We start from the raw sequence: 14,884 nt of genomic DNA on the forward strand, positions 1-14,884 counted from the left end.
CATTCTTTTTAATGGCTGAGTAATATTCCATTGCATATATTACCCTGCACTATATCTTGTTTCTAATTTTTAATAAAGAGTCACATGTGTTCCTGTCAACAAATTTGTTTAAAAATTTTTTAAGGTAACTGTATTTCATTATAATTGGTTTCCTTTATAATTCGCTGTTTTTTATTTTATGTAGTTTAAAACATTATGCTAAGAAGGGATCCCCAGCCTTCTTCAGACTGTCAAAGGGGTTCATGGTAACAAGAAGGTTGAGAAATTCTGATCTAGATAAAATCTCCTATTTTGCTGCAGAAGATCAAGGCCTTGGAAAGGCTAGTCAGTTTACTTAAGGTCATCTAGTGGAGCAGGAGTTAAAAGTGGTGTCCTTCCTGTTCTGTGTGGCCTCCTTGCACCTTAATCCTGATCTCAGTGCCAGGGAAATGAGCTCCTTGGTCTTATTCAGCAAGCCCTTTTATTATGATGAAGGCCAAGCCAGCTTCCTTCTTTCTTTGTGCTTCCCTGGCCTAGAGTGGCCTTCCCACCTCTCACTTCCAGGCCTGCTGGTGGTGGGTGGGGAGGTAGGGTAATCTCCAGCAGTGCTTGCCCCTGGGTCCCACAGCATCACAAAGCATGTTGTTCTAAGACACCTGAGCGGGTCAACAGAAAGAGCAGAAAATTTAATCCTGGTTGCTGGACCCCGTTTTAGTGGTGGTATTTCAGGCAATATTGGTATCCCCATGTTAGCAAGGGAAATCTTTCATCCAGCCCAGTGGGCTTTGTTAAATTAATTAAGGAGCTCTTGTCACATGGTTTCTTCCTCTTTTAGACTAACGTAAGACTGAAATATCAGCAGAGAAATAGAGAATTAATTACTAATATTTATCTTTCACTTCCTAGTGCCATTTCTAAGCACTGTATAATTCTCTTACCAATTCTAACAACATTATTGTTATAACGTTGTTAAGGCACAGAAGGGTTAGGTAACTTGCCAAAAGTTATTTATATGTCTGCTAAGTGTCAGATATGGGATTCAAAAGAGGTATTCTGGCTCTGGAGTTCCTGGTCTGGGTCACTATGCCACATGTCCAGTTACTATTTCAATGTCTCACATCACCATTGCCCAACCTCTATCTTTCTTTGCTTTGGGGTTGGACATATCTGGGGTGAAGGGAGCCTTTGGATTATTTTGAGGCAATCCTAGGAGGAACTCTTTCCAGTCTCTCGGGACTGTCTCCGAAAGGTACTGTGTCGTTTGGTTCCAAGTCTGTTCAGCTTTAATCCCTTGCTTCTATGTATTCAGGCAATATGGAGAAGGAAAAACACATTCATACCCAAAAGGTTTAGTGTGCTGCAAAATGCTTGCTATGGATTGACTTTGTCTCCATTTCAAGGACTTGACAGTGCTTTCATCTTCGCTTTTGAAGTCTTCTCATCAGCAGCATTGGCAAATATACCTTTGAAAATTTGTACCTGAATTTTTGTGTTTTGAAAAAAAAATGTTTGTTAGTGTTTCTCTTCTTGAACACTAGTTGTTGTTTTGCCAACCAGTTAAACATCTGAAAATCTGAGTGCTGGCTGAGAAGCTAAGCTTGCTGTAACCAGTTATCCCCAGATGGCCAGATTCCCTTGTGTACCACTTTTCTAGATGTTCACTTGTTGCATACTTGGGGTCATGAGGTGTACTGTTCCACTTGTTTCTGCTAGCCATGCACAGCACATTATTTGATAGCATGAGACAGATGATATAGCTCAAGCTAAAATGATGAGGGAGAGAAGAAAGTGAAACAATAGAAAAGGGGCACTGGATTTTCTAATTCACATTTCGGAAGTGAATTTAGCTTCTATCGTTAACTAATAAATGCAGTGTTGCTCTAAGACTTCAATTCATTAACGTCTGTTTAAACGGATATAACTGAGTAATCGGCAGGAAGCAATCTTTTCCTTCATGGAGGCCGTGCCAGATTATATGGGGTCTCCTCCAGATTTGAAAATGTTGGGCCATTGGAAGTGTCAAAAATAGATCTGGGTTTTTCAGACGAAGATATACCACCATCAGTACCAATCAAAACAGAAAAATCCCAAATCTTATTTTTAAACTGGAAAAAAATAGGTATATTTAGCCTGGTGAAGTAGCGGTGATAAGGACAATTAATCAGTTTTCATGCAGCTGCTTCCTGACATTTCTGCAAATTGTTGTGGAAAAATTAATGAAGGTTAGATCAGTAATGGTTTCAAGCTTGGCCAGTGGAAAGTATGACAGTGTTTCCATCAGCAATTAAGCTGGGCTGCTTTCTTTCTTCTATAGGGGAAGTGGTATGATGTGTGTTCTCCACAGGAAATGGAAAACGGCAGCTGAACTCTGTGAGCACAGGTATGGAGGAGCAAGCACTCTGGGGCTGCTCCAGCGGACTCTCCTTGATGGGCACGGCCCATTATTTTCTGCAGAAAGTCTTTTGCTCTACCACACTGAGACATCATTCCTGAAAAAGAGTGAGGATTTAGGGATTTTCTTGAGCTGCCGTTTCAGAAACACAGATAGGCTCTGAATCTAAACTTTGGGAACCAGAAAGTGGAACTTATGACAAACAGAAAGTGAAACTCACCTATCTAATTTTATTTTTCAAGCCAAAGGTAGTTCAGTACAGGCCCAGTTCACATCCTGTGTAACCCTATGGGATTTTCCCCAGTATTAGTTAAAAATTTTCCCATAGGGTCACACAGGATGTGAATTAAAGTAAACACTTAACAAGCATGATGAAAAGGAAATTAGCTTTCTAAATGATCCTTTCACTGTTAACATCCTGAGTAGCTATTAGAAACATGGGAAAGGATCACTTCAATGTCTCATTATCAAGTTGTTACATTATTAATAAGCTATATTCATATTCTTTCCTACGACATATGAAATATATTTCTTTATATATGAAACTAGATTTTACCTATATATTTGCCTTTTTGGCAAACATTAAACAACCTAGCAAAATGCTCTATAAATCAGTGGTTCTTAGCCTTTTGCAGGGAGGGATTCACAGACCTCTTCAGGACTCTGAAAAAAAGCTCCTGACCCTTTCTCCCAGAAAAATGCATATATAAACAACATTTTACATACAATTTTAAAAGTTTCACAGATCTCTTAAGTGACCTTGGACCTCAGGCATTTTTTCTAGGACTAATTTTATAAAGCTTTTTATGGAAAGATAAAAAATTATGATGAAAATGTCAATTCGTTCCAAGTAAAGATTTTATAAGAGGCACTTTTTAAGAAACTTTAACTGTAGCAATAATAATTCATTCCCTTTTCCACCTGGAAAGTGCTTCCTTGTCGTTGGAAGGAAGCTTGTACATTGGACAGAACATACAAAGCTGGCTTTGAAGCTGGCTGTGTGACATTTTAGCAAGTGACTTTAGGTGTCCTGCCTCAGCTTCATGATCTGTAAAATGGTGGCAACAGGGGTAATATGTTACTTGTGTCTGGCAAATAGTCCATGCTCAATATATATCCTTTCCCTTCTCTTCTTTTCTTCCTCCTTTGAGGTGTCGCTTAAATGTCACTTTCTTACACATTTTTTTGCGTTTTCTGAAGTCAGATTTTTTTTTTCACTTTCCCCTCAGTGTTTCTCTAGTGCTCTGTAAATTTCTTTACTCTTAAAATTGTGTCATCATTCATTGGTTACAACTAAAGGTGTGAGTTTTGAGGCTCTTGTATTTTATTAGTGATGTTTTATTTATCTCTTTGCATGCTGTGTCCAGCATAGTGCTTAAGACACAGACATTTCCTGTTTATTAAATTAGTAATAGTATAATGCTTATTAGAAATGAAATAATTTGGATTTGGGCTTATAATTGTAATTATATCATGTTTATGTGACAACTACTTATCTCAGAAGGAAGGTCAAATGATCCGTGTACAGCCGAAGTGAAATTTAGTGAGAGAACAGAGCTTCGAACTGAAAGTATGTGTTTTCCAGTTTTGGCTACGTCCAGAGTGTATTCTAAACCAGAGCTATGGTACTTTGGCTAGAGTTCTTAGTCAGGTTAATCACCAGGTGATTGGGGAAAAGTGATGCTATGGCATTACTAAAATATATATATCTATACATTATCTGACTCTCAGAAGAGAATGTGGGCTCCCAAAGCCTTAGTTTATATTTTATTATTTAGAATCTGGGGTTGAACGATAGCTTGAAGGACGTACTGATCTGTCTTTCTTTGGATTAAGTCCTCACATGCCCTTGCTAATGCTTTTCAGTTCAAGTTGAACAAAAATGTGGCCTGTCTTTGAGGAGCTGTCATTTGTCAACTCCCATTTCTCAATCTCTCTCTCTCTTTCTCTTTATGTGTATACACACACACACACACACACACACACACACACACACACACACACACACAGAGAGAGAGAGAGAGAGAGAGAGAGAGAGAGAGAGAGACCTGCAGCTATTACAAATATTTTTAGAGGCAACTTAAATAAAAAATTTATATCAAACCACATTGTCTTAATACTTGAATAACTCAATGGCAGTCAGCTCTGTTCTTTCTATATGTGTTGAATGGTTTCCAAGCAGTAGGTCATGATTTGGAGCCTTGAGCATAAAGAATGACTTTAGGAGCCCTGGGAGGCTGGGAAGAGAGAAACGTCTAGTTGGCTGCTGGGGGTCTTGGAGCAAATTAGTGTGGGGAAACAGCAGTGAGATAGAATGGAGAAAGTGAAGAGAGTGGAGAGAGCGGAAAGGGAAATATGGGAAGTATGGGATGATATCTGGTGGTCTGGGGAAGGTTTTTGACACACAGAAAGAAACTATGAGTCCTAATCTTTAGCGTACTAGAAAACCGTGGGTTGAACACTGGCTGGGGTGATAGGCGAATCAGACCGATGGAAGGAACTTCAGAAATAGAACTGAGGATCCGTAGAGGTGCCAGTGGTGTTGAGCTGAGTGATGAAGAGGTTGTCATAGTTGAAACAGAATATGAACAGAGGCTTGTGCCTGGCAGATATAGGTAAAGAGATGAATTTAAGCTATAGGGAAGGAAAAAATACGTGTCGGAAATGGGCTGACTTGGGGACAAAGAACAGTTGAAGATTTTGCTCAATACATCATTGGCCATGAATTCTTGGCACTTGTGAGATGCACACCATTCCTTTACTCAAGCATTTCCACCTCCTGGAAAGCCTCGTCTCTGCCTGTCAGAATTTTCAAGCCCTTATTTAACTTCTACCAGCTGCATAAATATTTCTTTCCCAACACTAGCTCATACCAGTTGCTCCTCTGCTGAGCTTACATAGTACTCTTGTAAATGCAGTGGCACTTAATTGATGTTTAAAGCTATAATTTACATTTTCACCTGCATGTCTTGTCTCTTCAGTGAGCTTCTAAACTTGTGTAGAATTTGATAGTGAAAAACAAAAACTCTTTTCTGTGGTCTAATATGAAGTGGTCCCTATAGCAAGAAGTCAATACATTTTTTAAGAGTTTTAAAAGGTACTGAGTTTTTACTACTTTGCTCAAACTTTACTGGATGGGGGGAAAAGGAAGTTTAGAGATAGTCCTTATTCTTGAAGTATAGATAACCAAGCTGGATTTTTTGTGTAGAATATTAGCAATTTGATGGAAATTTGGCATTAGAGAAAGACTGTTTTAGAATCATATACATTTCCTAGACAAGATAATGCATGTAAAGTGCTTAGTACAGTGCCTGATGGTGAGTACTCCATAATTACTTTTTAAAATAACTATCATTACTATTAATGTTAATACAACTGTTGACTAGACCTTCTGTCACTGAAGTTCCTAAATATTAATCTGTATGAGTGATGTCAGGTTCTTTATCTCCTATGTTTTTAGGAATCTGGCTTTAATAGCTCAACTCGACTGTGATTATTCACATTAAAGCCACCACTGACCTTTTAATTAGTGACTCTAGTGGACATATTTCATTTCTAATTCAATATGACTTTTCTGTTACATTTGAACTCTCCTCCTTGAATCATTCTCCTCTATTGGTTTTCTTGACACCACCCTCTCCTGTGTTCTCTACTGCCTCTCTGATTATGCCTTCTCCATATCTTCTCCATCTTTGGTTCTGTCCCTCCATTAGCCCAATAAATGTTGCAGTGCAGAGTTCTGTTACAGGCTTCCTTGCTTTCCTTGTTACTCTACATATTTACAAGGACTGAGTGTTTTTCTCCTCTTCCATTTTCTTCAACGACTGTGCTGTGGTAGAAGCTCTAGTTTCCTACTTCTGCACTTCCAGCCGTATACCAGATATCTCTGCTTAAGTAGACCCAACACACTTCATATTCAACATGTCCAGAATTGTATTTTTCCCTCAAGGCTTGTTCCTCCTTCCATCTTTCATCAAAAGTTCCACTGTCCCTGTAGTCACCCCAGCTAGAGCCCTAGAGTGATCCTTCACTCTTTCCTCATCTTCAGGTCACACAAACACACAAGAACAATTCCCAAATTCTGTTGATTCTTCTTCCTAAATATCTCTTTAATCAGCTCTTCCTACCTCTGCCCCATTCAGTTCCTCATGGTGTGTCCTTGAACTATTGCAGTAGACTCTTGACTGGTGTCCTGGCCTTAAGCTCCACCTACCTCCCATGTGTCCTGAACACTGCTTCCAAAGCTATGTTTCTAAAAGAGAAATCTTCCTTCTGCTTTACGATGAAATTCAAAACCTTACCATATTGTATACAAGGTGCTTTATTATCTCAACCTACTCTGTAATTCCTACGTCATTTCTCTCTCATCTCACTGTTGTTCCTCACAAAACTGATACTTCAATAATACCTAGGGCTTCCCTGGTGGCGCAGTGGTTGCGCGTCCGCCTGCCGATGCAGGGGAACCGGGTTCGCGCCCCGGTCTGGGAGGATCCCACATGCCGCGGAGCGGCTGGGCCCATGAGCCATGGCCGCTGAGCCTGCGCGTCCGGAGCCTGTGCTCCGCAACGGGAGAGGCCACAGCAGTGTGAGGCCCGCGTACCACAAAAAAAAAAATAATAATAATAATACCCAAATTATTTATTCCTACAATGTGTCTTGTTTCTTCCTGTTTCTATGCATTTACAGTTGCTATTTCCTCTGCCTCTAATGCCATTTCCAATTTCTCCATTAGGTGAATTTCCACAGATGCTTTGAGATGTAAAGGTTGCCTCTGTTGTGGAGTTTTTCCTACTCTCTCTTCCCCTCTTGTCACCCCAGCAGTTAGTCACCTTCTCACTTCTCTTCCTGAAGTGCTTTCTCCATACTCCACCACACATATGGTATAAAATTGTTTTTTCACCTATCTGACCCTAGACCATAAGCTCTTTGAAGGTTGTGTCTTATGCATCATTATATTTCCAGTGACCAGCATGACCTGCTAGGCATTCTGTAAAGTAATAAAGGAAAGTTTGTGAAGAGAAGCTGAATATATATTCTATTATAAAACATCTGAATTGATGATGAGGCATCCAGATTTAAATGTCTTGTGGTTTATAACTCATTGCATTTAAATGGTTTAACAATATACTATTTATTACTACACTAAAGGGGCAAATTTAAGAAAAATTAATTAAATATGTGTGTTATCCATGTATCTAGGGTAATAAAACCTTGAGTGTGAAAATTTGCAGAATCCAGAAGATTAAACAACAAAACCTAGGAGAGGTAGATGAACCAAAAGATGGTTCAGTTAGAAAGTAGATCAGAAAAACAAAGAACCATTACTCTTTTAAGTGAAATAAACTCTCCTAACAATTTTGATTGCATTAATATAAGATGATTGTCTACAATCATAAAAAAATAATAGCCTGCCCATGGGTTTTTATTATCGCCACATATACTAATATATATGTACTTGGTAAAGTCAAACTAGTTATTTAAAACTGTAAAGTTATTTATAAGTTTTGTTAGTCCTTATTTAAGGTTCTATAGCAGTGACAGGTCTTATAAACAGTGTGTATAACCATCAATAGAAAGATTGTAAGGTGAGACAAGTCCATAATGTCATATACTTTTATTAATAGAAAATATGAGTACTTTCTTTTCACAGTGTTAAGTGGATCTTCAGCTATACCGCGAATTTTGTCTCAGCCTCAGGACAACTGCCCTCATTTAACTTCAGACACACTTTTGGAATTGTGGACTTTGAGTAGGGCCAAGTACTTTGTCTCTCTGTTTCATTTTGGCTAGTCTCTATTACTATGTCTTCAAGTTCACTATCCTTTTCTTCTGCAATGTCTAATCTGCCATCCAGTGTATTTTTCCTCTCAGATTTTGAGATTGTCCTCTCTAGAAGTTCAGTTGGGGCCTTTTTAAAAAATATCTTCCGTATTGCTTCCACTTACATATTCATTCTTTACTCTAGTTTCTTGCACATAGGGAATACAGTTAAAATAACTTCTAAGGGCCTTTTCTACTCCATCTGTCATCTGTGTCATTTGATCCATTCATTTTTCTCCTATTTATGGGTCAGATTTCTCTGCTTCTTTGCAGACTTGGTCATTTTTGATTGAATGCTAAAATTTTACCTTGTTGAGTACCAAAGACTTTTGTATTCCTCAAATATCTTTGAGTTTTGTTATTGGACATAGTTAAGATACCCGAAAATAGTTTGATTTTTTTTCAGATCTTGCTTTTAAGCTTTGTTAGGTAGAACCAGGGCAGCATTTAGCCTAGGTTTAATTTTTTCTTCCTACTAAAGCAGGACCCTTCTTGGTACTCTGACAACTTGTAAATTATGAGGCTATCCACTCTGGCTGTTGGAAACAGGCACTCTTCTTGGCCCCTTTGAGTTCTGGGCACTATTCCCTCTAATAGTTTCAGTGTTTTTTCTCCTGACTGTGGGTAGTTTCCTCATGTGCATACGCTGGTCAATATTCACCGGATATGGACACCAAGGAGGGTGGCGGGGGTGGGATGAGTTGGGAGATTGGGATTGACATGTATACACTACTATGTATAAAATAGATAACTAATAAGAACCTGCTGTATAAAAAATAAATAAAATTTAAAAAAAATTCACCTGAGTAATTTATCTACAGATCTTCCAAGTTCTCTCAGTCCAATGCTGTCCTTATCATGCCCTGTGACCCCTAAACACCTTAGGTTCCCTGCACTTCAACCTAGGGAGACCACTGGTCTCTTCCTGAGTTTCCCCTCCTGGCCATGGTGAAAACCTTCTCCAGGTAGTAATCTGGGACAATCTTAGGGCTCACTTCACTTGTTTGCTTTCTCTCAAGGATCTCTGTCCTTTGTTGCCAGTTGTCCAGTATCTTAAAAGTTATTGTCATATATTTATTGTCTATCTTTATAGTGCTTTACAAGCAGGAGAATAAATCTGGTTCCTGCTACTCCATGTCGATCTGAGGCTGAGTCAAGGCCTATTTTAATATTTATTTACTCATTTATGTAATATTCATTAGCCTGAAGAATTCAAGGTGCTGTTAGATAATGGCTAAATAAAGGATTTAACTTAATGTGCACACCTAACATAGGGAGTTAGGTGTGTGAAATCTGTGTTGAGAGAATGTGTTAGGAGGTGTTTTCAAAGCACGATGCAAAAGTATTGTTGGCTGTTCCTTTCCAAACGTTTTATCCATTTTAAAATAAACTAAAAAGTTATGTGATTTAAATCCAGTTGTGAATTTGTGAGATTTCAAAATAATGGCTCTTTCTTCTCCTTATTCCCAATCTGATATTCTTAAAAGCAGTCACATTGTGTGGCGGGGGAGGAGGGGAAAGAGACTTGTGACAGGCATGAAATTTTAGCCATTGCACAAAATGATAGGGTTTAGAAGATGTAAATAGCGTGGTTTGGACAAATCCACCTACTTACTCCTATTTGTAAGAAGCCAGGTTTTTTAAATTGATCTTAAGTGATCATTTTGCTTTCACTAAACTCCCTGCATCTACAATGGAAGAAGAGTTTAGATGTGCTGCATTTTTCATGATTTGACTTATAATGCTTTTGAGGTCACTGTGGTGGAATGCTGTCAGATCCTCTCCCTCCCTCCCTCTCTCTCTCTCTCTCCCCCTCTCTCCCTCTCCCTCTCTCTCTCTCTCTCTCTCTCTCTCTCTCTCTCTCTCTCTCTCTCACACACACACACACACACACACACTCACACGAAAATAGAGACATCTTCCAGAGAATTTCCTGATGTACTGTTCTTTGAATGTGATGACATTTGTTTACACTGGAAGCTAGACGCTGGATTCTTTTCTTTGGAGACTGTTTCAGAAACACATTTTCCACATTGGTTTTTCTCAATATGGCATGCATATGAACAACTTACATATTTAATGTTTGGGAGACTGATGAAGAATTCCTGATATGAAGTGCCCTTATCAATCTACTTTAAATATTTAATGTTGGGAAAACATCCTCTTTCCTCTCCACTGATTTTTGTTTTAATTCTTCTTGGCAAACCGTAACATAGAAATCAGATTAAAGGCAGACTTTATAACCTTACCTCTCGTGCCATGTTTTGCATGTTTTTCTGTCAACTCAATACAGTCCCTATAGATTCTATTACATTTTCTTTGCCCGTTGAATCAAGATTCTTACTGGAAACATGGCAAATGGTTTGTAGCCCCAAAGATATGGACTATATCTGTGTGGGGTTTCTAGAAAGCGATTTATATATATTCATTGAAAAAAATATATATCAACATTTACTTTTACCTGTCCTTTTAATGTAGTACTTATAACTGCTGTCATCCTTGAGTACATCCAATTGCCAGGAACTCTGTTAGGTGCATTATTTACAGGAACTCTAGTCCTCACAACAGCCTGCAAGGTAGGTACTATTATCCCCTTGGGAGACATGAAGAAATTGGCTCAGAAATGCAAGTGAGTTGTGCAAGATCACATCTCTAGTAAGAAGCAGAACTGATGTCAGACTAAAGCTCTACTACCCTAAGAGATTAAGCAACATATCCCCGGCTTGTTAACAGTGATGAGTATACTTAGTAGATAAAATGTTAACTAAATACTTCTAAAATAAAATATTACTATGAAACTTTTACTGAGTGCCAAGTGTGTGCCAGATCCTGCTCTGGGGATGATGGATTATAGAAATGAACAAAGCCTACTCTTCTGCCCCGAGGAGGGACACAGGGGATGTCAAATACATCTTAAATTTAAGATAATTATAGCTGTCCAGAAGAAAAAATTAACAATATAATAAGTAAAACCATATTAATATTGATTTTTAATTAATAATATCTGAAACTTTAAATTGTTGCTAGGGAAACAATTTGTGAGGGGAGCATATATTTGACCATTGATATGAAATGTTACTCTCATTATAACATTGTTCTTGTGGAAAAATAAGATTTGATTTACATCATTTCAACGTACAGGGACTTCCCAGGACTGCATCCAGCCCCAACTTGTCATCCTACCTGTCTTTGGATGAAATACATGTCTGCTTGTCTTCCTTTTAGCTGGCCCCCAGCCCAGCCTCATGAGAACTCTGCCTACAAGATATCTTGATCTGGATGCAATGGTTGACCTCAATGCAAATGAAATATGGAGTGTACTCAGGGCATGCAAACTGAGTTTCATATTTGCTTAAATCAAGCATGAAAGCAACATTGGCCTCAGCTGACCTTTCTAGCCTTCCCATTCTCAATCCTCTATACAGAACTACAAAGTACTAGCCAAGTTGACTCCTCTTTGCCCACCTACTCTTTCCCATCTCTAGGCTATTGGTTCATTGTACTACCTCCCTGCGTTGCCTTCCCCTGTAATCTCTGCCTTTAAAATCCTTCTAACTCTTCAGGGTCCGTGTCCAATGTCACTGTTCTTCATTTAGCCATTCATGATTAGTCCAGCCATAAATACATTTTTACCTCCCATGGATTATTCTTGTGCTACTTGTCACAGACTAAGAGCTGGGGCATTGCATTGGGATGCACCTAGTTCCAATGCCAGCTCCGTATTTACAACCTGTGTGACCCTGGACAAGTTACTTAACCACTATAGCCCTCATCTATAAAGTGGGAGTCACACCACCTACCTCTGAGAATTGTTTTGTGATTAAGTGTGATAATGTATGCAAAAAGCTTAGCATAGGGTTATCTGTCACGTGGTGTGTCTTCAGAACATGTTAGCAATTTTTGCGTCTCTCCTCTCAGAATAAGTTCTGAGGTCAAGTGTTTTGTCTCATTTTTTCTTTGTGAATTCCTCTCCAAAGCCTACCTTTAAAATGGCCTGTCATAGTGCTTGAATACAGCAAATATTCCGTAAATATTTCTTTGAGAAGGAACTAAATGTGATGTTTAAATTGCAGAATCCACAGCCTAAGGAGGGCTTTTTATGAAAAAAGTGACCTTAGGTTCTGGTTTGCCAAGGAAAGTCCCGGTATTAAGTATTAATAGTGCTCCCTTTTGCTCTGATGTTTTGGATAATAAATCTTATGGGCACCCTATTTATGGAATATTTGCAGTTTTGAAATGTCCGTGGTACTTTTCCAACTGTAGCGTTATTTATTTTTCATGTAGATATTTTGTCTCTTAAAGGAGATTGTAAGCTACTTGAGGACACAAACCATTTCATATCTCACTTCTCCAAAAGGTACTGAGTGCATTGGGAGTTCTGACAGTGCAGTGGAACCAAGGCAAATCTACAAAGCAGTGACCCAGTTCGTGCTTCGGTTGTATTGGTATTGACCATGGTCTAAATGCTGCTTTTTAAATGAATGCGTAAGTAATGTGTAGATGTGTTAGGCTAAATGTAAGTGGAGAATGGTCATTCTAACCCGTGATAGGAGGACTGTCTACAAGACAGAATTTCTCGAGGGCAGGGATCATATCCATTTGTTTCCCCACTATAGACCTAGCACCAAGCACAGCACCTAAAGCATGATTATGTGCTCAATAAATATTTGTTGAATGAACGAATGATGAGGATCTTGGTGCCCCACGTATTGGTGTTTCATGAGTCTCTACCAGATTCCTTTTGGGTCCTTTGCAGATGGCAGAATATAATATATGTAGAGTCTGAAGAGCTCTGGTATGCCTAAACATGAGCTCAGAAAGCTTATGAGAGGATAAAGCTAGGTCAGGAGACACCTAGGCTTCTCAGACCTTCTCTGGCAACTGTTTCCAAGTAGAGTTTTGTTTTGTTTTTCTTCTGAATAAGCCCCTTTTCTAGAAGAAAAGTGGAAGATTTATTTTTGAAAAAGTCTGCCTACTTGATAAGAGAGCAAATGAAGATCAAATGAAGGCAGGGCCCCTCTGCCTCCTGCTCCTCTCTTCCAACAAAAGAAAGAGCAAGTTCCATGGTGTACAAGGTTCCTGTATTAGGTGGAGGGGGATCTGGCTTCTTCCCATTGTATTCTCTGAAGCTTGTTGAAATCTGAGAGAATGTGGAGGAGTTGGAGGGCTCCTTGGAAAGGAATGTTGGCATTAGTTGCTTCCCTTTCCCTCCTGGGGAGCACAGGCTGTGCCCTCTATGTGAGGGCGGCCAGGAGAAGTGGCCCAGGGTCACGGGCCATGTTTGCCTTGCTCCCCTGGTTCTTTGTTTCCCAGAAGATGCCTGGTTGCCCATGGCAACCCATGGGATTACCCTTCTGCTTACAGTTACTTCGTCTACATTTTGCATATAGTTCATCTTGCAGGGTAGATACCTCACAATCTAGCATTACGCAAAGTGACATTCGATTAGTGCAGTGTTAAAGGATTCTGTTGAGTATGTGTTTCTTGTTTTTTTTGTTTTCTTTTTTTCGGTACGCGGGCCTCTCACTGTTGTGGCCTCTCCCGTTGCGGAGCACAGGCTCCGGACGTGCAGGCTCAGCGGCCATGGCTCACGGGCCCAGCCGCTCTGCGGCATGTGGGATCTTCCCGGACCGGGGCACGAACCCGTGTCCTCTGCATCGGCAGGCGGACTCTCAACCACTGCGCCACCAGGGAAGCCCCTGTGTTTCTTGTTTTTGTAGTTTGTTTATCTTCGGGGCATGGGCTGAAACCTTGGTGGTCATACCCTATGGAGTCAAACGTAAAGGACTGATATTTCTCCATTCATCTTTTTTAAGTCTATTCAAAATAATAATCTAGCACTTTTCCTGTGGTGATTCATTCAGCCTTTCTCCAAGCTGAGGTGAAATGGCCTTCTATACAGGCACATGTCCTTATTAGGGTGCCCTGTTTTCTTAAAAGAATGTCAGCTTTGCCCTTCTCCCATTGGCCATCTGTCTTAATTAAATCGGGCTGCTATAACAGAAATACCATAGACTGGTATAAACAACACACATTTATTTCTCATAGTTCTGGAGGCTGGAAGTCCAAGATCAGGGTGCCAGTGTAGTCAAGTTCTTGGTGAAGGCCATCTTCCTGGCTTACAGATGGCCATCTTCTCATTGTATCCTCACATGATAGGGAGAGAGGGGATGCAGATGCCCTTGTATCTCTCCTTCTAAGGGCATTAATCCCAGCATGAGAGCTACACCCCCATGACCAGTTAGCTTCCAAAGACTCCACCTCCTAATGCCATCCCTTTGGGGGTTAGGATTTCAACGTATGGATTCTGGGGGGGACAAGCACAGTCCATTCAAGTGAAAGTCACCTGAAATTCACGTTCATTCTTCAGCTGGCTCTTGGACACTACACTCCCTTTTATCTTCACCATGACACTCCATTCATTTTCATTACCTGCCTGGCGCCAGAGTGACTAGAATTGTGAACCCTGATATTCTAAAATTTATCCTGGTGTCAGGCTAGAACAGGAGAGAGTGAACCTATTGTTGTACATACCTTCACAACAAAACTCCAACCTTTGTGGGACAGTCGATCTGGTTCAATACTGATGCAATTTTTTCTAATAGTGAATGAGGCTGGCCATGTGTAGTATTTATTTGTAATTATTCCCAATTCCTTTGAGCTCCTTCCCATGAAGGTGTGGTTGTTGAAGCT

The sequence above is a fragment of the Physeter macrocephalus genome, chromosome 10, assembly GCF_002837175.3.
Source record: "Physeter macrocephalus isolate SW-GA chromosome 10, ASM283717v5, whole genome shotgun sequence".
Taxonomy (NCBI): domain Eukaryota; kingdom Metazoa; phylum Chordata; class Mammalia; order Artiodactyla; family Physeteridae; genus Physeter; species Physeter macrocephalus.